Genomic DNA, 25,254 nt, shown 5'->3' with positions numbered 1-25,254 from the left:
TGGTAACCTGGCTCTGTGTTCTGAGAGGTAGTGTCCCATGAGACACGTGGAGAACCCGTTCCAGGAGAAGCAGGCAGAAAGTACATGGCTTCCGCTTGTCAGTGTTCTATTGGTTGCAGTCAGGATTCCTTAAAGAGGAATGTCAAAGGATTTGAAGACATGTTTAAAACTGCCTTGAAACAGAATTACTCTGCCCCGGAGACATGAAAGGATGGTAGAGGAGAGACTCAAGTTAAAAGAGAGCCCAAGGAAGACAGGGCAAAAACAAGTGGGAAAGAGGAGGGAGCATCTTGCGTAGTGGCTTGTTTCCTAAAAATGAGTCTCCATTTGAAGAGTTTGTTGCTTAAACTTTGGTTAGTTTTGTACTCTACCTCAGTTAAGTGTTACAACTGAACGCATTACCTTCGGCCTCTCTCCGTCTTACCCCTTTGGAACTCCTTCTTCTAGGGTTGGTTTCTATTAACAGTCACAACACTCGCTCAGGGGGTAGTGCTAATAATCATCTCAGATCCTCCTTATGCTCAGGGCCAGCTTGGTGGGCGTGTGACCTGTACGGCCGCACAAGACCCTCTGCTGAGAAGCGCCCCACATCTGGATGTTCCTTTATTTTTTAAATTATTATTATTATTATTATTATTATTATTATTATTTTTAGAAAGAGAGCGAGCGTGAGCAGGGGAGAGGGGAGGAGAGAAAGGGAATCTTAAGCAGGCTCAAGGCCCAGCACAGAGGTCCATCTCACAACCCTGGGATCATGACCTGAGCCAAAATCAAGAATCGGATGCTCAACCGACTGAGCCACCCAAGCATCCCATCCATCTGGATACTCTTAATTCTATTTTAAACTTATGTTTTGTAAGTGAAGCCTGGTGAGGCAAGGGAGGTGCGTGAGCAGAGGGGTTTTGGCGGGCAGCGGGCACTGCTGTGGCCCAGCAGCGTCTGTGGGCAGTGTGCACACAGCAGTGGTCCCGGAGGGCACATGTATGCCTCGGGGAAGTCCCTGGGTCATGAGGCCCTGAAGGGGTGGCCTGGTGGAACTCGATCCAGATTCCTGGTGGTTGCACTGACAGTCGCTGCAGAAGTGACCATGGCTATGGGGGAAAAAAAGGGTCAGCACCAGGCCTCATGTGGGAGACAGGCTTGCTGGTCTGTCCCCAGACCCCTTCCCTGTAGTGTCTGCACAAGTGTTAATTCTCCAACTGGAGTGCTGGGGCAGGAACTGCTAGCCCCTAGGAATTCAGCTTCCAGTAAATATTACAAAATAAGTTGCCTACGTATGAACGTTGCAATAAAGCATATCAGGGAGTTATTAAAATTCTTAAAAAATTTAGAATCACGGGTTTTGAAAAGGGCTGTCACATTGCAAAGCAAATATGCACAGGCTTAGAAATAGAAATTAACTTTAAAGATCATCACATTCAACAGAAAAGAACATTTTCAATAAAGTTTCAAAGAACAAATTACTAACAAAGGATGATTTTGAAATTAAGTTTTCCTTACAGTTGAAAATATAGTGATAAAATGCAAAAATGGAGATTTTGAATTGCATAAAATTATCTACATTTTCTCGAATGACCTTGGTTCAGCGGTCTCCCTTGATTTCGGCTCAGGTCATGATCTCACGGTTTTAGTTTTGTCAGTTTGACCATCACGTTGGGCTCAGTGCTGACAGTGCGAAGCCTGCTTTGGATTCTCTCCCTCTTCCTCTGTTCCTCCCCTGCTTGTGCACATGCTCTCTCTCCCCTCCCCCCCCATTCAAAATACATAAATAAACCACAAAAAACTCATAATTACACAAAATTAATTTGTTTGAAGTTACATTTTTTTAGAAAAATTGTTCCCTGAGAATCCTCAATTCTAGCTGTACTAAAATGTTTTTTTGTAATAATTTATCAGAGATTTATCCCAATGTGACATATGGCAACTATATTTGTGGTGATGAATATCGCATAATGTACAGAATTGTTATTTCAGTATGTTGTACACCAGAAACTAATACAATATGGCATGTCAATTATACTTCGATTGAAAAAAATTTATCCTGATGTTTTCACAGCCTATAAATTGCTCCTAACTTTCCAATGAAAGTTGCATCAGCAGAGAGACCCTTCTCAAAATTAAAAATGATGAAAAAGGTAGTTGTGATCTTGAATTTACCAAGAGCAATATATCCCATTAATACAGTGTTTTTATTATATTATAAAAAATTATGAGACCAAAGTATTTTCTTTTTTGGATTTTGAAGTTTATGTTTTTACTCCTGTGTCTCTATTACCCCTCTTACATTTTATAAATAATAAACTATCTCAAGTGGAAGGACTTTATATTTTAGTAACTTTAGTAGAGCTTCCTTCCTTCTTCGAAAGTGCCTTTTGAACAGGAGCTCCACATGTTGGACGTCAGTCATTTGCACCGGGTCCTGCAAATTTTGCAGCTAACTTTGCTTGTGCCCAATGAATCCGATCAGTTTCCAAATTCATTGTAGACTGTCTACCTCCATCTCCCTCCATCTCTTTCCTCTTCTTTCCCTTGCCACTGTATTATCAGTCTATTATACAGATGAGTGTGATAGATGCCTAAGGGTTTCCCTAGACTCCAATATTTTTCCTTTATTAGTCATAACTTGTTTCTAAATCCTATCCCTGATCATCTTATATCCCTGACCAAAGGTTGTATTAGTTTCCCTTCGTCTACTGAATAAATCAGAACCTTTGGCTAATTATCTCAGGTGCTCTATGATATGACTTCATTTGGCTTTGGAAATCCTTTCTCCCACTGTTTCTCTTCATGAAGTCTGTGGTCGAGTTGAACAGAGCAATGGTTGTTCTTCAAACTAATCTCTCCTTTCTCACTTCCAATTCCTGCCACTGAGCTTTGCATGTTATATATGTTCAAAAGTAGAGGGAATAAATGCATGGATGAATAAATAATCAGAACCATGCTTTACTAAGAAGATGCTGTGAAAATCTGAAGATAGTCTTTATCAACATGCTTAAATTATCTCTAAATAGATAAATAAATAAGTTAACCCAACTTAAAAAAAAAGAAAAAGAAAAGGCTTTACCAAACATGGAAGAGACAGCCTCTTTAATGGGCAATTATCGGGGCGCCTGGGTGGCTCAGTCAGTTAAGTGTCCGACTTGGGCCAGGTCATCAACTCACAGTTTGTGAGTTTGAGCCTGGCGTCGGCCTCTGTGCTGACAGCTCAGAGCCTGGAGCCTGCTTCGGATTGTGTCTCTCTCTCTCTCTGCCCCGCCCCCACTCATGCTCTGTCTGTCTCTCTCTCTCAAAAAAAAAAAAAAAAAATGAATAAACATTAAAAAAAAAATGTAATGGGCATTATCACAAAAAGTAACAAAATTAGAGTTTAATGAACTGAACTACTTTTACTGAGTGATTAAGGTTCAGTTTTTTTAAATTACATATTTCAAGCCTAGTATCTTCTATTCTGCAGTCCCAAATACAGACTAGAATAGAAAGCACTGACATATGCCAGCTTACATGGTTATTTACCAAACCATAATCACTTTGACCTGGTACTCTCATTTCTTACTTCCATGAGGTAAGTTTCGAAACCTATATAGTCAGTCTTGGTCATCCTGTCAGATTTTAGTCTGTGTTTTTAAATTAAATTGCCTTTTTTCACTCTGTCATTGCCTCAGTTCTGTAAGAGAAATAAGGCAAAAGTCCTTTGAGAAGTTAAAGAACGGGATTGATGTAATTAAGATATATATTTATGGTGAAATGATGTTGGGGCTGGGACCTATAGAGTGCCTAAGGAGGAACTTGACAAAGATAGATGAAAGGGAAGAGCGTGGGCTGACATCTTAAGATTTGTCACAGTCTTGTCCGTGGCCAGTGACCCAGCCTTTTTAGATAGTTAGGTGTGTTAAAAGGAAATAAATGCTTGGAAAAGCAAAGAGAAGGCACAGATCATGGAAAAACTTACATGCTCCGGTGAGGAGTCTGTAACTTATTCTGTACTCATGGTAAGACTTGGAAAGATTGGAGCACGGCTACGCGATAATCAGAAACATTTTGGTAAAGAAATATTCTGACAGCCATATACAGGATGAATTGGCAGGGGCAAGATATGGTACACACAATTTATTAATCGTTTCTTTAATTTTCAAAACTCTGCTATTCCTCTGAAATCACCACTATTTTCTTAATAAACAACTACAGGAGGCATCCTTTCGAAGGGACAGCTTTACAAAAATGGCTTATAATTTTGTTCAGCAAATGCAGCATAATATAAACTCCGAATGAATGACTGTGATTAGAACACTAAATTAATGATAGGAAAACATCCAAAAGGTTTTTTCTTTTTCTTTTAAACTCATATTTATAATTGTAGTCATGTAGAAATGGCGCAGACCGGCAGGCTGTGACACAGATTAGGTGTGGAAGGTGGGTGGGGGACACAGGGATCAGGTCTCCAGTGCATCTGTCCAGTGTTCCTCTTCTAACTCTAGGTGCCCCTCCTCCTCCTCGGTGCCAGCCCCACAGCAGTGGGTTCTGATAGCCAGGACCTGGCCCTCCAGTGGTAGAAACTACCTTGGCTCCTCCTTCAGGAACTCCTTTGCTAGCAGATAACACTGGTCTTTAGGGGGCGGCCAGGGTGGGGACAACATCGGGGCCCTCCTCATCCTGGAGGGTGTGCACAGGCTGAAGCGGGCCTTGGGTTCTGCTCCGGCTAACCCTCTCTGTCAGCTGAGTGGCCCCGTGGCTCCTGGGGTGGGATTCAGGCAGCAGAGGTGGGTAGAGATCACATCCAGGGGCTCCCTAAATGGAACACTAGTGGGCTTTCAAAACTAAGACTTCTGGATACGATTCACTTAGGTTCTTGTAACTTCCAAATGACCGGCTATCTGTATTAGATCCTACCATAATCTATTCAACATAGTGCCAATAATACTACATTCAGAAAAGGAGAGCGTGCAGAACACAGCAGATGCACAGCAGTGACCATGAACAAGCTAAGCATGGTAGGAGAGCGCGAGCGCCCGCTGAACCACAGTGTTTACTGTTCAGCCTCTTACCTCCAGCCACAGGGCGATTTCATCAGTGTTTGGTCTGGGAAACGGAATCCACTCTGAGTGTTTCAAGCAGTAAGAGATTTATCGTAAGTGATTTCAGAGCATTTGGAAGAGCTGGAGCTCCGGCATGCAGGCAAAGCCTACTGTGGGTCTTCGTTCTGTGAGTAGCTTCCACGGAATCAAGACGTTACCAGGATGCTAGGGCACCATCTTAAGGACACACGGAAAGTTCACACTGCCTGCATCATAAAGCTTGGTGGAAATGTGTGGCCTCGATGCTGCTGAAAAACCTCAGGTCGGCTAGGGGCATGAATAGCTCTGTCACTACTGAAAGAGGGGATGGTTTCTGCTCATCTTCGGCCTTCCCCATGTCAAGCAGATTCTTGTAAAAGTAACTAACATCCATGGTGTCCCCAGGATCTGGTCCCTGCAATACTGGAGAGAACATGTGGGTCATGAGGTGAGTGGCGATTCAAAAAAAATGATCTATACGTAGCTGTCCTCTAAAATCAGGCTAGTAAGGAATGGTGGCATTTGACTGCAATGCACTGTGTAGGATAGTGTTTCAGAGTTGTTCACCAACTGAACTAGCATGTTAACTGATAGCAGTGTCCATTTTAGAGCAAGAACAGAAAGAAGACACGGTGGGAAAGAGTTGCCTTGGTTAACCCAAGCTCCTGGTAACAAGCCAGAAGTTTTATCATTGAATACCAAATTTCATAATGGATGAGAACCTGTCTCTCTCTCAATAAGTTAACAGCATGTACAAATGAGTCCATAGTAAGCCTCTTTGTCCAGATGATTATTTATTTACTTAACTAATAAATACTGGCTACTACTATATCCCAGGCATGATGAATAACGGAAATGAAAAACATAATTTTAATGGCCATATAATTTAGATACACTCTTACTTAATCATTTTCCCATTTTTTGACATTTAGAGAATTTACATTTATCCTCTGTTAGAAATACAAACATCTTTTCTCTTTCTTTCTGATGACTTCTTAATGGCAGGATCAACGATTGTTTGAGGGAAAGGAAAAAAATGTGCTTAAGTGAAAAGGTAGTCCTGATAAGGGCACAAGGAGTGTGATATGATATGTACAGTATCTAGTGTGAAAGCTAAGAAAAACCCTTCATGTAAGATGAAAACCTTCCAGGTACTCTGCTAGGAATATAGTGGTCCCTAGTCCCTTTGGCCCTAGTGCTGTCCAGTTAGCCTTTGAATTGTCACTCTTCCTGTCCCTGCTTATCTAGTGTATACCTCCAGTCTCAATCCACTCTATCCCTGCTCTTTGCAATTTCATTCCACTACTTACACACTTTTTAACCCATTTCATCAGCATTTTTCTTTCCTTGTCCTCCCCCCATCTTATGAACAATGTCAAGTTTCTCCATTTTAAAATAGCCATCCCTCCTCAGACCATATGTTGTCTTACACAGCCTATCATTCTCTCCTTCTCTTCTCAGCTAAGCCCAAATTCTCCTGCTCACAGTCTCCATTTACTATTTCTCAACCACCATATAATCCACATAAATCTACTACAAATAGCCAATACCCCAGTGAAACTGCATGGATAAAGGTCACATATGACTTCAGTGATCTCAAATCCAATGAACACTCAATCACTGTCTCTCTGAACCTGTCATATTTGACAGTCAGCTGACCGGCTATATTGTAACACTCTTTGAAATGACAAAATCTTTTCCGATTCTCCTTCTTTTGCTCCGATCATTTCTTCTCAGTCTTTGTATGGGTTCTTCCTTTATTGCCTTCTCCTTAAACTTGACCTTTTCCCGGGTTTTCTCCTTGAACCCATTGACAATGCCCGTACATCACCTAATATGATCTAGATTGGCTTCAGTGAGTAAATATGCACCATAAAGTCATAATGCCCAACTTCATACATGGACATGACTTCTGGGGAGAGGTCTGTAGCTTTAACTAATGTCTCAAAGCCATTTATCAGCAATCATTTAATATCTGCTGAACACTCTTCCATGTACTAGTTCTCATCATTTTGTTCCGTTTCCAAAACTCATTTCAGCTCCACTCTGAGTTCCAGTTTCAATGTATACTATTCACTTTGCCAGTAGTTCACGTCCTTACTTCTCTTTTACACTTTTTCCAGGAATTCATTTCCTCAGTCTCTTTTGCCTTTTAACTCCTGCTTACCTTCCACGACCCAATTTAGGCACCATCTTCTCCAAGAAATCTGGCTTTGAGTATCTATGACGTCCTATCTCTTTTCTGATAACACATCATGAATTTAATAGTTCCAAAAAGTAAACAGATGCATACTGTGTAACAATGGATCGTTTTTCTTGCCTGGTTCTTTGTTTCTTCCTGCTTTCTTCCTTCCTCTCTCCCTCCCTTTTTTACACGGCTGGATTCAACTCCCTGACACATGAAATGGTATCATTACTAACGTGTATTTGTGTAAAATAGTCAAACAAAAACAAATGGTCATTTTGTGTGCTCCTGTACCACTCTGTTGTGGAGCTGCGTGGTAACTGCCTACTTACTTGCCAGCCTTCCATACTCGCCAGGATCTTACATGAAGCCTGAAGAAGTGCCTTCTTCATCATTAACATTTCAGGGACCAGTGTAGATTATTTAATAAAGAAATCCAGCCTGACTTATTTTTTCTCTTTTCATATAACTTTCAGATGGTGCAAAAACTTTTTGTTATATTCCATGGCATTACTTTCACTATTGTCTGTTTGACAATGATATCAGGGCGTCATGTTTTTTATTATATTCAAAAGAAATAACTAGCTTGTTTCAGCTCTGACATATAAAGAGCTTAAGAAGTATCTATTCATCATGAGAACAAGAAAAAAAACAGAACAAAATGAAAATGAATGACTTTTCTTGGGCCCGTTAGAGACTTGAATTCACAGGAAAAGCTCTCAGTCTAAAACCTGGAAAGATAAACAAACCCAGAGTCAGAGTTGAATACAGAGAATCACAGCTGAGGTTGACTTGCACAGAGTAGATGTTGCTGAAGTTATAAACTGGTAGGAACACCTACCTAGCAATTTTGATGAACTGTTGAAGATTGACTGTGGACTAAGTTGAAAATGAGAACTCCTGTTGATAGTCTCTGGGGGTACCTCAAGGAACCCCCTACATTCCCATGGTAAAGCTCTAAGAATAATGCTCACATGTTTCTGGCAGGGGGAAGAGAAAAGTAACTATTTTAAAATACACACAGTATTTTCCATAACAAAGATGTATTCTTCAAGGGAAAAGACTTTACCAGACTCCTATTTTAGCCTGAAAGAAGGGCAACTGGTCAACTCCTGCATCCTCTCGCCTTCCTATCTCACTTAAGAAGAGAAAGAAAAAGTTGGGGCACTTAGGTGGGTTACTTGGTTAAGTGCCCAACTCTTGGTTTTAGCTCAATTATGATCTCACAGTGTGTGAGTTCAAGTCCCACGTTAGGCTCTGGGCTGGCAGTGCAGAGCCTGCTTGGGATTCTCTCTCCTTCTCTTTGCCCCTCCCCCAACCATTCTCTCTAAATAAATAAATAAACATTAAAAAAAAAAAGAGAGAAAGAAACAGTTAACAAACACTTGAAGAGGTCACAGCCCAGGGACAGTGAAGCACTAAGAGACTGAGAATTTAATTATTATATTATATTAGGCTTCCTTCCCCCATATCTTACCACCACATCAACATGACTCCAGTTTAATAACAGTGGGTTACAATGTGGAGAGCGGCAAGAGGCAGACTCTACGTAAGAATGAGTTCTTAGGGAAAGCCAAGGACTATGGGCTAACCCAAAACAGGATGGTCAGGGGATACTGATGTCCAGTAGTTACATCAAGATGGTCATTAAATATAGCCCCATCTTGGAACCGAATTAAGGCTAACGGCCTATTCGTTTCCTATTACCTGATACTTTGTTTCCAGCTCTCAAGAAAAATTGCAAAGCATGCGAAAAGATAAGGTAAAAATGTCTGAAGAGAATGAATGAGAAGACTTAATGCTAGTTTCGAATATGATACAAATTTTGGAATTAGTAGGTAGGGAATGTAGACTCATGATTAATAGGTTAGGGGTTCTAATTAAACGTGGGCAACATGCAAGCATACATGGTTAAAGTAAGCAGGGAGATGGATACTCTAAGAAAGAATCAAATGAAATGCTAGTAATCAAGACATGATAACAGAAATGAAGAATTCTTTTGAGGGGAAAAAAGAATCAAGCATGCTTTTGATGCTTGCAAAGACCACACAAGGCTGAAGAAAGAATACATGGGTTTGAACATATATAAGTAGATACTTTCTAAAATAAAATACCAAAAAAAAAAACCCAGAAAGAATTAAAAAATCAAATCAAAACATTCAAGAATTATGGCACAGTTTTAAAGGTGTAACATATGCACAATATGAATAATAGAAGAAGAAAGAAAGGAGCAGAAGGAATATTTGAAGTTATAGTTGAGAATCTTCCAAAATTAATCACAGATATCAAACCATAAATCTAGGAGGCACAGATAGCACAAAGGATGAATATGAAAGCAATTCCTTATAGGCAAATCACATTCAGATTGCAGAATACTAAAGACAAAAAGAAAATCTTGAAAAAAAAAAGAGAAAAATCCCCACTTTACTTACAGAATAGGAAAAAACCCTACGAATTACATCAGACTTCTCATCAGAAACCATGCAAACAAAGAGAGTGGAGTGAAATATGTAAAGGAGTGAAAGGAAAAAATCCAACAACCTAGGATTCTATATGCAGTGAAATTATCCCTGAAAAGTTTCTCTGACAAAACCTGAACGAATTTGTTGTAGTAGAACTTCCCAAAGTTAAAAGGAGCTTTGCGGGAGGAATAAAAGTGAATAAAAATTTAGGTCAAAAACTCATCCCTGTAAAAAGAGAGGAAGAGTGTCAAAAACATGTCAACGAGGAGAAATTAATTCTTTTGTATTTTTTATTCTTAATCTAATAGACAGCTGTTCAAATTTAATAATAGTAAAAATCCATTCGATGAATATAGCTTACGGGTGAGTGAAATGAATGATAGCAATGTTTTGAGGGGTACAAGGATGGAATTGGAAATACTCTTATAAATCAACTCCACTACTTTGAAGTGGTATAGTGTGATCTGAAAGTGGAGGCAGATTATTTGTAAATACATATTATAGACTCTTGGAAATCAGTTAGGTTTTTGAAAAGGAAATACAACTGCTATGCTACGAAAGAGAAAATAGCATCACATAAAAGGCTTAATTAAACCAGAGAGGGTGGGAAAATGGGAGATGATAAAAAATAAGAAAGAAAAATGAACAATCGTTATAAATATGGTAGTATGAATACAACTCTATCAATAAACATATCAATAATTGCCTTAAATGTGAATGGTTTAAATAAACCAATTCAAAGGCAGAAATTGAAGGAGTAGATAAAAACAAGACCAAACTTATGTTGTCTACAAGAACTCCATTTTAAATATAAAAACATAGATAGCTTAAAAGTAAAGGGGTAGATGGAACTAATCAAAAGAAAGCTGGAGTAACTATATTAATTTCACACAAACAGTATCTGAACAAGGAAAATTATCAGGGGTAAAGAAGGACATTACATAGCCATAAAATGGTCAATTCTTCAGGAGGACCTAAAATTATTTAACACGGTAAATACCTAACAACACAGCATCAAAATACAGGAGGCAAAAACTGATAGAAATAGAAGGAGAAATAGGCAAACCCACTACTCCAACTATAGTTGGATATTTCAGCATACCTCTTTTAGCGATCGAAAGATCCAACAAGCAGAAATCGGTAAGAATATAGTGGAAATAAATAGTAGCATCAACTAACTGGGTCTAAGTGACAAAGAATATCTCATCCAACAACAGTAGAAAACACATCCTTTCAAGCTGACTGGAATATTGGCCATGATAGAACACATTCCCAGCCACACAAGCACACCTTAATGAAGAGAATAAAAGTCATACTGGGGTTTTAGACTATAATGAAACCAAACTCAAAAATAATAACAGAAAAATAGCTGGGAAATCTCCCAAATATTTGGAGATTAAATAGTACACTTCTAAATAACACTTTGACCAATGCAGAAGTCTCAAGAGAAATTTTAAAAATATTTTGAATTGAATAAAAATGAATATATGATAATCAGTTTTGTGGGATGCAGCAAAGCAGAGCTTAGAGGGAAACTTACAGCATTAAATGCATATATTAGAAAAGAAGCATGATCTAAAATCAATCATCTAAGCTTCCACCTAGAAACCAGAGAAAAAGCAAGTTATTTCAAAAACAAAAAGGGGGGGCAGGGTGGCTCAGCCCACTGAGTGTCAGACTTTAGTTCAGGTCATAATCTCACAGTTCGTGAGTTCGAGCCCCACGTTGGGCTCTGTGCTGACAGCTCAGAGCCTGGAGCCTACTTCAGATTTGGTCTCCCTCTCTTTATCCCCCTCCCCCACTCACGCTCATCTGTCTGTCCCTGTCTCTCTCAAAAATAGATAAACATTAAAAAAAAAAAGGCAAAAAAAAAAAAAACAGAGCAGAAATCAATGAAATTTAAAGCAACCAATAAAGAAAATAAACAGTAAATAGGTGAAATATTAATAAAATGAATAAACTAGTCAGGCTAATCAAGAAAAAAGGGAGAAGACATAAATTTCTAAATTTGAAAATGAAAGAAGCATCATCAATTCTGACTCCTTACACATTAAAAGGATAATAATAAAGGAGTATTATGAACAACTCTATGATAGTAAAATTGATACTTTATACAAAATGGACCAATTCCTTGAAAACACAAAACTACAAAAATTTATGCACAGGAGAAATAGATCATCTGCACAGGCTCGTATTTATTAGACACAATCTTACAAAAAAAACCCCAAAAAACCACCAACCCAAGATGGTTTCAATGGTGACTTCTCCCAATAATTTAAAGAAAAAATTATGGAATTCTCTACAATGTCTTCCAGAAAATAGAAGAGGGAATATTTCCTAACTCATTCAGTGAGGCCAACATTACCTTAATACCAAAACTGGATAACACATTACAAGAAAAGAAAACAAATCAACATATCCCATGAACGTACATGTAAAAAACCTCAACAAAACACTAGTATATAAAATGTATCATACAGACTAGATAAACATCAATTATCAACACCTATGAAATACCTTAGTTATCTGTAGTGAAAAGATCTGATTAATGTTATTTTAATTCATAAAAAAATTAGTATCTCATCTTATTCAACAGCTTCAATCATATGTGCCTAACATATTGTTCACTATTTACAGCATAGAACTCAAGGCCCTCATGCATAGTTAATATTCCATCAACTACTCTAATTTTACTAACTTCCAGTTGATAACTTGATAAATAGTTGAAATGTTCTAAAATCCAAAACAAGATAGACAAAAGTATAAAGAAAAATGATGTACATATTGAACAGATTCCCCCTACATAACTGAGAATTTGTAATACTAATTATGAGATACATATTTTCAACCTGCATGCATCAAACATATTCATCTCAAAGTCATAACTTAGAATAATTAATCCATATTCCTCTTTATGCTCAGTCTATGAAATTGTTTTGGGTGTTCCCAAAGCAGAGTAGGTGCTGTCATGATGCAGTTCATTTGTGAAAATGGCCTGCAGTTTAACAATGGTGAAAATGGACTGGTCACAGAAGTGCAATAGTATATTAACAAACAGTGACACGCTTTTCTGATTGCTGACTCTCAGTTGCCCTCTGCTTGACTCAAACTCCTTGGTGCAGCTACGCTCATAACTCACATTTTTTCTTCCTTCTTTAATTGCTCAAAGTTGCATCTGAAGCTCTGATACAAAGAAGCATCACGATGACAGTGTCAACCCTGCATAATTTAAAGGATCAAGTTATCAGGTTTTGTTTTGTTTTGTTTTGTTTTGTTTTGTTTTGTTTCCTAGCTACCTGGTCTGTTAACTCACCTGAATGTCAGAGAAGCAAAGCAACACTTGCTTTTAGGACACTTCTATTTTAGATGATATGTTTCTCTTCATCAGCGCAGCCAATTCATAGAGGCTACCAAAGGTGTGCCTTTACCTAATTGCGTTAAGATGGCTTTGACCTAAGAGACTCTTAAAAACTGAGAACAAACTGAGGGTTGATGGGGGATGGGAGGAGGGAAGGGTAGGTGATGGGCATTGAAGAGGGCATCTTTTGGGATGAGCACTGGGTGTTGTATGGAAACCAATTTGACAGTAAATTTCATATATTAAAAAAAAAGATGGCTTTGAACTAAAAAATACATTTATGAAAAATTAAACTTAATAGTCATGTATGGTTTTTATTAGATATCTTTTATTGCCTTATATAACTTTATGTCCTCAAAGTGTACTTTCTTTTGTCAATGAAATATTAAAATGTATTTTGCTAGTAAATGATGAGATACATTTGAACATACTCAAGTAGATTATGGAAAAAATACCATGGTGGAAAGAATAAAAACCATGTCTATTTCAGACTAAATTTATTTGAATTTGATAAAAAAAAAAAAAAACCTTAAAAGAAAGAATAGAAATCACAATGACTCTTTCAAATCAAATTTGTTTGAATTTAAGCACGATAAACAGGCTAAGCCAACCATTTTCACAAGCATTACCATTACCATTACTATTTTTTTCTCTTAGTTCTGGGCCAAAGTCTGTAGATGTACTAAGTGTCTTGGGAGGCCGTCTTTCTATTTGGGCAGAGAATGGCTGGGACTGTCTATAGAGATGATGTCTTCATTGGGCTCTGTATAATCAAGATTAAGTTTTTCTTTCAGAATCAGAGAAGCTCACACATTTTCAGGAGGCATCTTAGAACTGTCCGCTGGCCAGTAGGGATAACAATCTTGCTGACATTCTTTAAAGAAATTTCAATCCTTAAGTCTAGAATTCTTGGTTGTTTCTGCATAGGGATGTTATCCTCCCCTTATGCTCACATTTAATCCTTTTGAAAATTTTTCCTATGTAGCCGAATTTAATATACAATTTCAGAGGAATTCATGTATATTTATCACATCATCTTTCTAGTAACTTAGTTAATATTTGCTCAAGTTCTCTTTAACCTTTAAAAATTAAAAAAAAATGTTTAGTTTTGACAGAGAGAGAGAGAGAGAGAGAGAGAGAGAGAGAGAGAGAGAGAGATGGAGTGAGAACAGGAGAGGGGCAGAGAGAGGGAGACAATGAATCCAAAGCAGGCTCCAGGTTCTGAGCTGTCAGCACAGAGCCCAACCCGGGGCTTGAACCCATGAACCGTAAGATCATGAAGTGAGCCGAAGTTGGACGTTTAACTGACTGAGTCACCCAGGCACTGCTGTTAAAAATTTATTTTAAGTTTATTTTTTTTTTTTTGAGACATGGGGAGAGAGAACACTTAAGTGAGAGAGGGGCAGAGAGAGAAGGAGAGAGAGAATCCCAAGCAGGCTCTGTGGTCTCAGCATCAGAGCCTGATGCGGGGCTGGAACCCACGAACCGCGGGATCATTACCTGAGCTGAAATCAAGTCAGAAGCTTAACCAACTGAGCTACCCAGGTGCCCCAAGCTTTTCTTAACCTTTAATGAAATGCCTAGGAAATAGTCTCGGAAAGGAAAAGGTATTTAACGTTTTTGACTTTTGACTAACTGTATATTGTTTTCCTCACAGAAGGTGGCTGAACAGACATTATGATAACCATAACCTGGCTATTATTAACTCCTTCAGGGCAGGTTTTGAATTTCATTCACCATTATATTCCCAGAGCCTAGTACAGTGCATGTCATTTGTAGTGCTTATTAAGTGTGTTTAATTAATTGGTCCTCCTATCAAGGTTTCAAGAAGAAAATAGCAATAAATGATGGCAATATGTGTCCTACTTGGAGAGAAAACTCAGCATGCATAGAGGTGAACATTGGTCTGATTTGCCTTTCAGGCCAGACAAAAAATTTAGAAATTTCAGTTCCAGATTCACATATTATACCAAAATGAATATGCGCAGTTGGCAATTTTATTTGTGAAATAATTAACAAAATAATCAAACACAACGTTAGTCTGTATGTAATGCAGATGATGCCACATGCATGTTTTCATCTGTGAGCGAACAGCTGCTCAAGCTGTAATAATGCCAGATTTATATATGGTCCTTCATTCTTTCAAGGTAATTTGTAGCTCAGTTGTCAATCAGTGAACACAATATATGTCCTGTCATTTTACAGAGGCAGTAATATGCACTATTAATAGAAAAGAGGGTTAACCCAAAGACCAAGTTCATATATATGGCTATATAAAATCAGATATAAATTAATCCAGGGGTGGGGGGAACTACTCATTTTGCAGGTATGTTAATGCATTCAAGCCATCAGGGACATACAGGGAACAGAATGCTATTTCTGGGTAACACATCTGCCTTCTGCCCTTCTTGAAATGTGTGTTTACGTATACGTACCACTCTTCAGAATTAACACTTACATCTTATGATTTTGCGGTGTATGTTTCCTATGAAAGAGATGAGAACACTGTTTCTGTGGAGGGGATGCTAACATTGTTCAGCTCTCTCCCATTATTCAAAAGCAACCCCTATGTGAATGTGGTGCCCTTGGAACCATTCATATGGATACATATTGATTCATAATGACATAGGTTTTTCATTGTAGCTATTCCCCAGCAGCTACAAGATGTAGAGACAGCTTGATCGCATTGCTGTTTTTAAGTAGGCTCCACGCCCAATGCCACGACTTGGGGCTAAAATTCACTACACTGAGATCAAGGGTCAGATGATCTAGTGACCAGCCAGCCAAGCGCCTCTCATTTGTTTTCTTATTTCAAGAACTGCTGTGATGAATGATTCCATAAATGTCTTCTGTTATACGTGGGCACCCCATTTTCAAAAATATTTAGCATTGACACATTGTTCCATAGTGGTTGTACCTGATTACCTTCCACGTGCAGTGTGTTAGATTGCCTTTTCTCCCTAACTTCGCAAAACCGTAGACTTACGAGAGTTTTAAAACGATGCCTTTTTGCATGCCTATCTAATTATTTTGCTATGGTTTTTTACTGCTTTTTAGATTTTTATTTCTTCAATTACTAGGGATGCAAATATCTTTTCACGTATGTATTAGCCATTGAGTTTCCTTTTTTTCTGAATTGCTTTTTCAAATCCTTTTGACTATTTTTCTATTACATCATTTTTTCTTGATTCTTAATTGATTCTTATCTGTACTGCAAACTGCAGATACCTTTTCCTAGAATGTGATTTGTCTTTTTGCTTGGTCTGTGCCTTTATATTTTTGGCAAAAGAAGTGTATATATTTTGATACCACCAAAATTGCCCGTTTTTCTTTTGTGACTTGTATTTTTGGGTGCTTGTCAAAGGAATCTTTCTTTCCTGCAAGATTGTAAATATATCCTTTATTTTATTCCAACAATTTAAAGTTTATTTTCACATTTAGATCTTTTATCCAGTATGATTTTCTTATTTTTGGTGTGTAATAATGTTCTACTTAATATTTTTAAAAGAAAGCCAGTCACCTTAACAACATGCATTAGATGGCCCATCCTCTGTAATGATTAATACATCAAGTCCTTTATATGCTGGAAACTGTTTCTGGGTTCTCCTTTCCATTTTTGAAAAAATTTTTTCAATGTTTATTTATTTTTGAGAGAGAGAGAAGGGGGAAAGGCAGAGAGAGGGAAAGAGAGAGAGAGAGAGAGGGAGACACATCATCTGAAGCAGGCTCCAAGCTCTGAACTGTCAGCACAGAGCCCGACGCGGGGCTCGAACCCACGAACCGTGAGATCATGACCTGAGCTGAAGGTGGCTGCTTAATGGTCTGAGCCACCCAGGCGCCCCATAATCCTTTCCATTTTTAATTAAAACAACACTGATGAAATACTATATTATTTATTATAACTACATACTAACATGCTGGTGGGCAAGTCTATGCTTTTTTTTACTTCAAATAGACCTTTATGCCTTTCCTCTTCTTTAGAAATAGTTTCCCCACTTTCATGATATATCCTGAAAATGTTTATTTGAGTATATAGATTATTTTAGTGAGAAGCAACATTTAAAAAATATTACTGCATCTTCCTGTACACAAATTCATCTGTGTACTGGGATGGAATTCAGTGGTGAAGGAAAAATGATAAAGTCACTATCCTGAAGAAATCTGTACTCTAAAGGGATGACATTGTCACCAAACACATAAACAAGTAAATATATATAACATCAGATGACAAACAGTGTTACGGAGAAATACAAAGCAGAATAAGGGGGATAAAGTATGCCAGGGCAGAAGAAAGCACTATTTATGTAAGAGGGTAATGATAATGGGACATTTGAACAGGAACCCAAGAAATCAGGAGTGTTTTGGGTAAAGACATTCCAAATGGTAGGAACCATGAGTTCCAGGACTCTAAAGGGTAGGTTCATCTTGCAAGTTCAAAAAAAAGCAAAAGCAGTGGGTCAGAGTGAATGAAGGGTAGCATAAGACAGTGTGAGTCAGATCTGGGACCTTGTGGAATTCTATTATGTACTCTGGATTTATTAGAAATGAGAAAGAAGACACTGGTGACTTTTGAATAGATCTAGCTCATGTTGTAAAAGGATCTCTCTCGCTGCTGGAGATGAGAATATATTGCAGAAAGAAATAAATCAGCTATAAAACTAGTCCAACCATCCAGGCAAGAAAAAGATGGCCTCATTTTATGTCCTTAAATAATGTTTTTTTTTTTTTTAATTGCAAAGTAGTCTCCCACAGCTTATGTTAGTGTGCTTATAATCAAGATACTGGTTTACTCTATATTTTCCATTTGTTATTGCTGTTTTAAGGAAATGCCCTTAAATTTTGAATAAAATGTTAACCTGTAACCTGTAAGACTACCTCCTTTATTAGTTCTATTAGATTATAAAACTTTTCTTTCTTTTCTTTTCTTTTTTTTTTTTCAGGGAGAACTTCATCGCTATTGGTCATCATGATAACAATGACTTAGTGGCTGAAGTATTTCCTTTATTTTATTTTACTTTTTATTTTATAATGGTAGCAGTAATTTTTTGTTTTTGCTTTTTGTGGTGTTGTATTTTGTCTTTGCTTTACTTAAATCCTCTGTTGACTTGACTTAAATGTTAGAATTTTAAGTTTCACTGATAATCAGTTCATTACAAATGCAGCTGGTTGAAAATATTTTAAAATATCTTTCACTAGATTGAGAAGGTTTTCTAGTCCTAATTTAATAAGAGTTAGTATCATGGGCAAATGCAGAATTTCTTCCAATACTATCTGTACACCTTTTCATGTGGTCATGTCATTTTCTCTTAGTTCAGGCTGCCATAACAAATACATCATAGCCTGGGTGGCTTAAACAACAAACATTTGTTTCTTACACTTCTGGAGTCTGGGAAGTCCATGGTCAAAGTGTAGGCAGAACTGATGTCTGGTGAGAGTTTACTTCCTGGTTTGCAGATCGGTCATCCTCTCTTTGTAGCCTTCCATGGAGAAGACCAGAGGTGAGAAGGCAAGTCTGGTGTCTTTATAGACACCAATTCCATGTGCAGGTGCTCTAGCCTCATGACCTAATTACCTTCCAAAAGCTCCACCTAACACCCCACATTGTATGTGAGAACTTCAACATATATATTTTAGGGAAACACAAACATTCAGTCTGTAACACTCTTTTCACTTGTTTTTATTGTGAATTACATTTATTTCTTTTCTTTTTATAATGAGCTATCTTTATATTTCTAGGACAAGTCTACTTGGTTATGATGCATATTTCTAATACACTATTGTGTTTTACTTTCTAGAATTTAGCTAATTTATTTATGTTTTTGTTTATAAGTTAGATGTGATTATGGTTTTCTTTTCTTATATTGTCCTTATTAAATTTTCTTATCAAATTAATACTTCCTAATGCTTTTTAAAAGAAGCATCCATGCTTCATGTTTTATGAAATGAATTAGGTTGATTCCTTATTTTTTGAAATACTTGAAAGCAGTTTGTGAAGAATAGAAATTGTTTCTTCAAGCCCTGACAATATTTACCTCTGAAATTGTATGAACTAAAGGAAAAACTGATAATTTCTACTTACTAAAATTAAGAATTTATGTTATTCAAAAGACACAATGAAGTAAGGTGAAATAGCAAGCCAGAGACTGAGAGGAGGTATAGGAAACATAAACAACTGATGAGGATCAATATCTAGAAAGTCCATGAAATGCCTCTTCAAACTTAATATAAAAAGAAAGGGTAGGGGCACCTGGGTGGCTCAGTTGGTTAAGTGTCTGACTTCACTCACATCATGATCTCACGGTTCTTGGGTTCAAGCCCCTCATTGGACTCTCTGCTTGACAGCTCAGAGGCTGGAGCCTGCTTCGGATTCTGTGTCTCCCTCTTTCTCTGGCCCCCCCCCCCATCAAAAAATAAACATTAAAAAATTTTTTAAAAAGACAGTGTAATACAAGAGTATTCATTTTACTTAACAGGTAATCCAAATAACCATTAAACATATGGACAGTCGCTCACCTTTAGTAATAAACAAGAAAATGCAAAAACACAATGACACTGTTATTCTTATCAAGTTGAAAAAAATTTAAAGTCTATTACTACTAAAGTTTGGGAAGACACAAGACTCCCAAATACTTTTTAGTATTATAAATTACCACAACAACTTTGGCAAACAAGTTGGAATTGTGCATTCCAGTACTAGGTATTAAATTGTGCATATGTGCACCAGGAATGATATATAAGAATGTTCACATTTATTTTTATTTTATTTTATTTTTTAATTTTTTAATGTTTATGTATTTTTGAGACAGAGAGAGAGACAGAACGCAAGTGGGAAGGGGCACAGAGAGAGGGAGACACAGAATCCAAAGCAGACTCCAGGCTTTGAGCTGTCAGCACAGAGCCCGATGTGGGGCTCGAACCCACAAACCGTGAGATCATGACCTGAACCGAAGTCGGATACTCAACCAACTGAGCCACTCAGGTGCCCCAAGAATGTTCACATTTAAAAAGCAACATTGTTCTAAGCAGCCCCTAAACTGGAAGCAGACCATAAAAAGCAGAATTCATAAATAAATATTGGCATATTCTTAGAATACTGTCCAGCAAGGAAAATAAGTGAACACAACAAAATGGCTGAATCTTAAACATGCCATGTTGGAAGAAAGAAGCCAAATACAAAAAAATACATACAATATATCCATTTAAATAAAGCTAAAACATGGTCTTCACTACTGTGTTGTGTCATTTATTATTGTGTAACAAACTACCCTAAAACTTCTGGCATAAAATAAAAATTGTTTTATTATGCTTACTGATTCTGTGAGATTAGGAATATGGTTTCTCTCTATTCTTAAATTAAATCTGGGGTCTTGGCTGGGAAGACTTGCACGACTGGAGTGTCTCAATTGGCTGGGAGCCAGATGCGTCCAGAATGTTCTTCCCACCATGTCTCCACCCAGGGAGATGACCAGTGCTCAGAGGGGCTGCACATGATTCCTCTCCCTGATTGGGGTTCTCACAGTATGAAGATTGGGTTGCCAAAAGGGTATGTCTGAAGAGTGAGCAATTGAAAAGACTCAGGTGAAGGCCACCTATAGTATCTCTTCTGCCCTAGTTCAGTGGGCAAAGTGAATCCTGCCCAGGTTTGAGGAGAAAGAATATAGAGAACACGCTAACTATGGGAATGTCAAAGAATTTGCAACAATATTTTAAAATGACGGCAGTGGTTCAGAAGAACACAATTAAGTAGCTGGTGTATATCTGGTAGCTTCTATATTCCATGTCTTTTTTTTGTTCTCATCTTTTTCTTCATTCTGGCATTCTGTCAGATTAATAAAGTCTCTTTGTTCCATTTGCTTTCCAAACCTTGGCTGGTTTGGCGTCTGAAGTTACAGCTTGTTTTGTTATTAGGTGTTAATTAAAAAAAAAAAAGTTTATTTAAGTAATCTCTACCCACTACATAGGGCTCGAACTCACAGCCCTGAAATCAAGAGTCGCATACTCTTCCGACCGAGCCAGCCAGGTGCCCTAATTAAGTATTAATTTCAATTTTTTAAAAGTTCACTTATTTTGAGAGAGAACAAGAGAGAGCCTGAATGGGGAAGGGGAAGAGAGTGAGGAAGGGAGACAATCTCAAGCAGGCTCTGCGTTGTTGATGCAGAGCCCAATGTGGGGCTCCATCCCATGAACTGTTAGATCGTAAGAGTCTGAGGCTTCACTGACAGAGCCGCCCAGGCACCCCAAGTATTTATTTTAAAAAAAGTCTTTATAAAACTTTTAAATATAAAGTATTACTTTTTATCAAAAACTTTATATACAACTTGCTTTGCTCTTAAATATTAATTTAAATAAACTTTAAATATATACTTTCAGTGTTTATATCTTCCTCTCCAGAAGATAAGTAACTTATCATGTTTTAACTACCCTTTTATGCTCTTACTTATCAAATTCCACATTATTGTCTTACAGAAATTTAGTTCCAAGTCTAAAAAGAATGAAATTAGTAGTTGTTGTATCTACAGGCTGTCGTTCACTAGATTTGCAAAGATATATCTTACATCTTTTCTTGGTGTTTTTTTTTGTGTGTGTGTGTTTTTTTTTTTTTGTCATTCGTGTCTACTCAGTTCCTTTTTCTTTAATTCATAATGAATGTGGAGTATATTCTCTAATTATTCTTCAGTCATGGTAGGGCCATATTGATTGAAAATTCCCTATGGACTTTTTTTCTCTTTAAATTAATTCAAGTTTTAAAAATTAAATATATTTGAAGAGGAAGCATCATATCACCTCATCCTTCCTTGCCATAAATGGATGATAACTTCCTGATACACTGGAAGTAAAGTTATTATTAAATTTTAACTTGATTCTATTGGTGAAATACTGAAATCTTTGTTTAAAATGGATTAGCAATGTTTAAACCCATAAATAACATTGAAAACAACCCACAAAGCATAGAAGTACATATGATATAACACTATTTAGATAAGAAAAGTAATATATATTTGAATGAATATAATGGAAAAGTTATAAACAAAACTAGTAATAATGTTTTTCTCCACGGACAGAAGATGGGTATGGGCACAAGGTTAAATTAGGATTCTTTCATTGAAGTTTCAATTTATTAACAATATATATGTAATGTCTCTTCTGGCATTAAATTAAATTTAGGAGAAATAAACTATCATCAAATTAAGACTGTCTATTGACCTAATGAGTAAGGAATGAAAAAGGACCAGACACTTAGTGACTTTCTCCCTATGTGATCCAATGCTATGTAAAGCTGTCTATGTACCACCTAGAATTATCTTGTAGTCAGTGATATGCATCCCATATTTCAGAAAATACTGTAGTGAGAAAAATAAATTTGAATGAACTCCATTTTGCTCAAATAGTCGACGTCTCTCTCTTATTGGCTCACTTACAAGAAATATTCTTCATTTTCGGCATTTATATCACTGAGAATAAAATTATTCTATAGATAGAAATGCATTAAGAACATTTAGGGAGCCCTTGGCAAGACTGATGCATGAGAAGCACTATGAATCTTTCCTAAACTTTTTCACGACAACTTTTCCCATTTTCTCCTAGAACTTCTGAAGTGTATGATAAATGCTGAGCATATTCTCAAGCGTTTTTGGGTTGAATTCATGTCTGAAGATGATTGAACTGGCTACAATCTAAAGACTAGTAATGAAACATCCTAATCATCTTCATGAGATGAAATGTTTTCTTTTCTTTTTCATTAAACGGACACAGCCATTCAATAGAAATTGATTAAAAGCATCGGCAGAATATTCCAGCTTGCTTTCTTTTAAAAATAAATCTACTTAACTCATTCTTACATTGCCCTTAATTACTCATATCTACTCCAGCAACTCTCATTTAAAATATTCAATTTGCCTTCTCTTTCAAATTGACTTTCAGAGAGATTTTGCTACTGATGAACACATTGTATGGCGAGATGTGGTCTGAAATGAGTCTCCTGACATTTGCTTTAATTAGACAAATAAATGCTAAAAGCTATGACATGAAAAGCAGCATTTGGGTGAGATTCATAAATCCAAAGGAAGCCACTTTGCACAAAATATTCCATACATCTAGTTTGTTGACATCTAGTCTTATGTCTCAATTTTATATTTTCTTGCATTCATAGTTAACTGTTGACAAACTCAAAGAACATTAGAATCTCAGAGATCATCCATTCTTGCCCTCTCATTTACAGAGACTCATAATATTGAAATCACTTACTCAAAATTACAGTGAATCCATGGCAAAATTGAGCAAACTTTCACTATTTCCCATTACATTAAACACCTGGGATACCAGCCATTCCCTGGCAGGGAACAGACGTTCAAGGAATGCTTCCAAATTCAGTGTTCTCTAAGTTCTTTCCAACCTTTTTCATATCATAGCACACAAAGAAAATGATAATATTTGTACCATCCCCTGCAATATGCAACAAGGATGAACCTTGAGAACATTATTATAAATGAAATAAGCCAGTCACAGAAAGGCAAATACTGCCTAATCCCACTTATATATTGAAAACAGTCAAATTCATAGACTCAAAGAGTGGAATTGGTGGTTTCCAGGGGCTGGAGGAAGGACATGGGAAATTATTAATCAGAGGGCATCAAGTGTTAGTTAAACAATACAAATATGTTGTAGAGATATGCTGTTCAACATTGTACTTATATTCAATACTGTAGTGTATACTTGAACATTTGTTAAGAGAGCAGATCTCATGTTAAATTTTCTTAGCACAATAAAAACAAACAAGAAATACAGAGTTAAGAATTTCTGAAACAGAACTTTATAACACAAAAAGTAAGCCTTAATGTATATAAATTTTTAAAAATTTAGAAATTTATTCTATTATTATTTCTATGTATATATATACACACACATATATACATACATATATATACATATATATGTGTGTGTATATATATATACACTCTAATTATTAATTCTATTGCGATTGTAAGCAAATTACCAGAAAGTTAGGAACTTAATGTAAATTTAATAATGCTCAGTTCAATAGGCTGGAAGTCTGACTCAGGTCTCAGTGGGCTAAAATCAAGGTACAGACTCCAGGGGAGCATTTATTTTCTCACTCAGTTGGGTTGTTGATAGAATTCAATTCTTTTTGGTTGTAGGACTGTGGTTCCTGTTTCCTTGCTAGATGTCAGCTGAGGGCAATTGCCCAGGTGCTAGAGGCTTCCCACATTCCTTGGCTCATGGTCCCCTTCTCCCATCTCAAGCCAGTAACTGTGATCTGTGTCACTCTTATACTTCAAATCTCTCTTTTTCTGTCCCATCTCGAACTTTCGTTAGGGGGGCCTTTCTTTTATTTTAAGGCCTTTTACAAGCAGATAGGTCCTAGCCAGATAATCCAAAATAATCTCTTCATCTGAGGGTCTGCAGCCTTAATCTTATCTGCCCAGTGCCATAATATGTTGACAGATTCTGGAGACCATGGCACATTTGGAGGCAATGTTTTGTAGTTACGCTTATTTTTAAACTATGCTTATGCCAAGGATTTTCCCAAGATTAACTAGATCATCATCTGTTGGAGTGACATCCAGATCTTGTAATTTTTTAAATGACCCAGAAAATTCTAACATGCATACAGTGTTGAGAATCTATTCAGGAAGCCATCAGTAGTGTCATTGTCATGGATGCTAACAGTGGAACCAATCAGTCATTTTCTACTTGCAAAGTTGCCGACATAGTGTCCATGTACACAGTCAACATTCAAAGTCATAAATTCATATTTTTGATTGCTAAATGTGAGGATCTCTTTGGTGAACAGCCAGCAAGAGGAACTATCTTTGTAATTCTTATTCTATAAATTTTATTTGTTTCTGAAAGGATAAAGCAGGTCCTATGCATATTACATTCATAAAACGGCAATGTCTTCTAAAAACCTGTGTGCATAGGAGCTAAAAGTTCTTACAATCACTGACTCATTAGACTTCAGCCATTCTATTGGGAGACATCTGGCTCATTTCTTTCATTTCTTGTGTACAAATGTAATGGAGATTCTGAAATACTCATCTGGGCTGGAGCATAGAGACTCATAGATCTGGCTGTTTTGAAAAACTCTTTTACTTTAGTGGTGCTCCAGAGACTGAGATTTGAAGCCATCATTCTCTTTCTCTCTCTCTCTCTCTCTCTTTCTCTCTCTCTCTCAGGTTC

General features: G+C 37.1%; 1 long non-coding RNA gene across 4 annotated transcripts in view; it reads left to right on the top strand.

Moving 5' to 3' along the window:
- The window catches only part of LOC125170465 (uncharacterized), a 160,063-nt gene that overhangs the window by 70,143 nt on the left and 64,666 nt on the right, over nucleotides 1-25,254 (top strand). The window contains exon 4 of one of the 4 annotated variants that reach the window (XR_007154040.1): nucleotides 17,997-18,817. The exons of the other annotated variants lie outside the window; for them this stretch is intronic. This is a non-coding gene — a long non-coding RNA (uncharacterized LOC125170465). Of the gene's footprint in view, nucleotides 1-17,996; nucleotides 18,818-25,254 lie in introns of those variants that run through there. 4 annotated transcript variants of the gene reach the window in all.

Source organism: Prionailurus viverrinus, chromosome A1 (assembly GCF_022837055.1).
Source record: "Prionailurus viverrinus isolate Anna chromosome A1, UM_Priviv_1.0, whole genome shotgun sequence".
NCBI lineage: Eukaryota > Metazoa > Chordata > Mammalia > Carnivora > Felidae > Prionailurus > Prionailurus viverrinus.
Note: the sequence above shows the minus strand (reverse complement) of the source record. Positions and strands in the feature narration are given on the sequence as shown.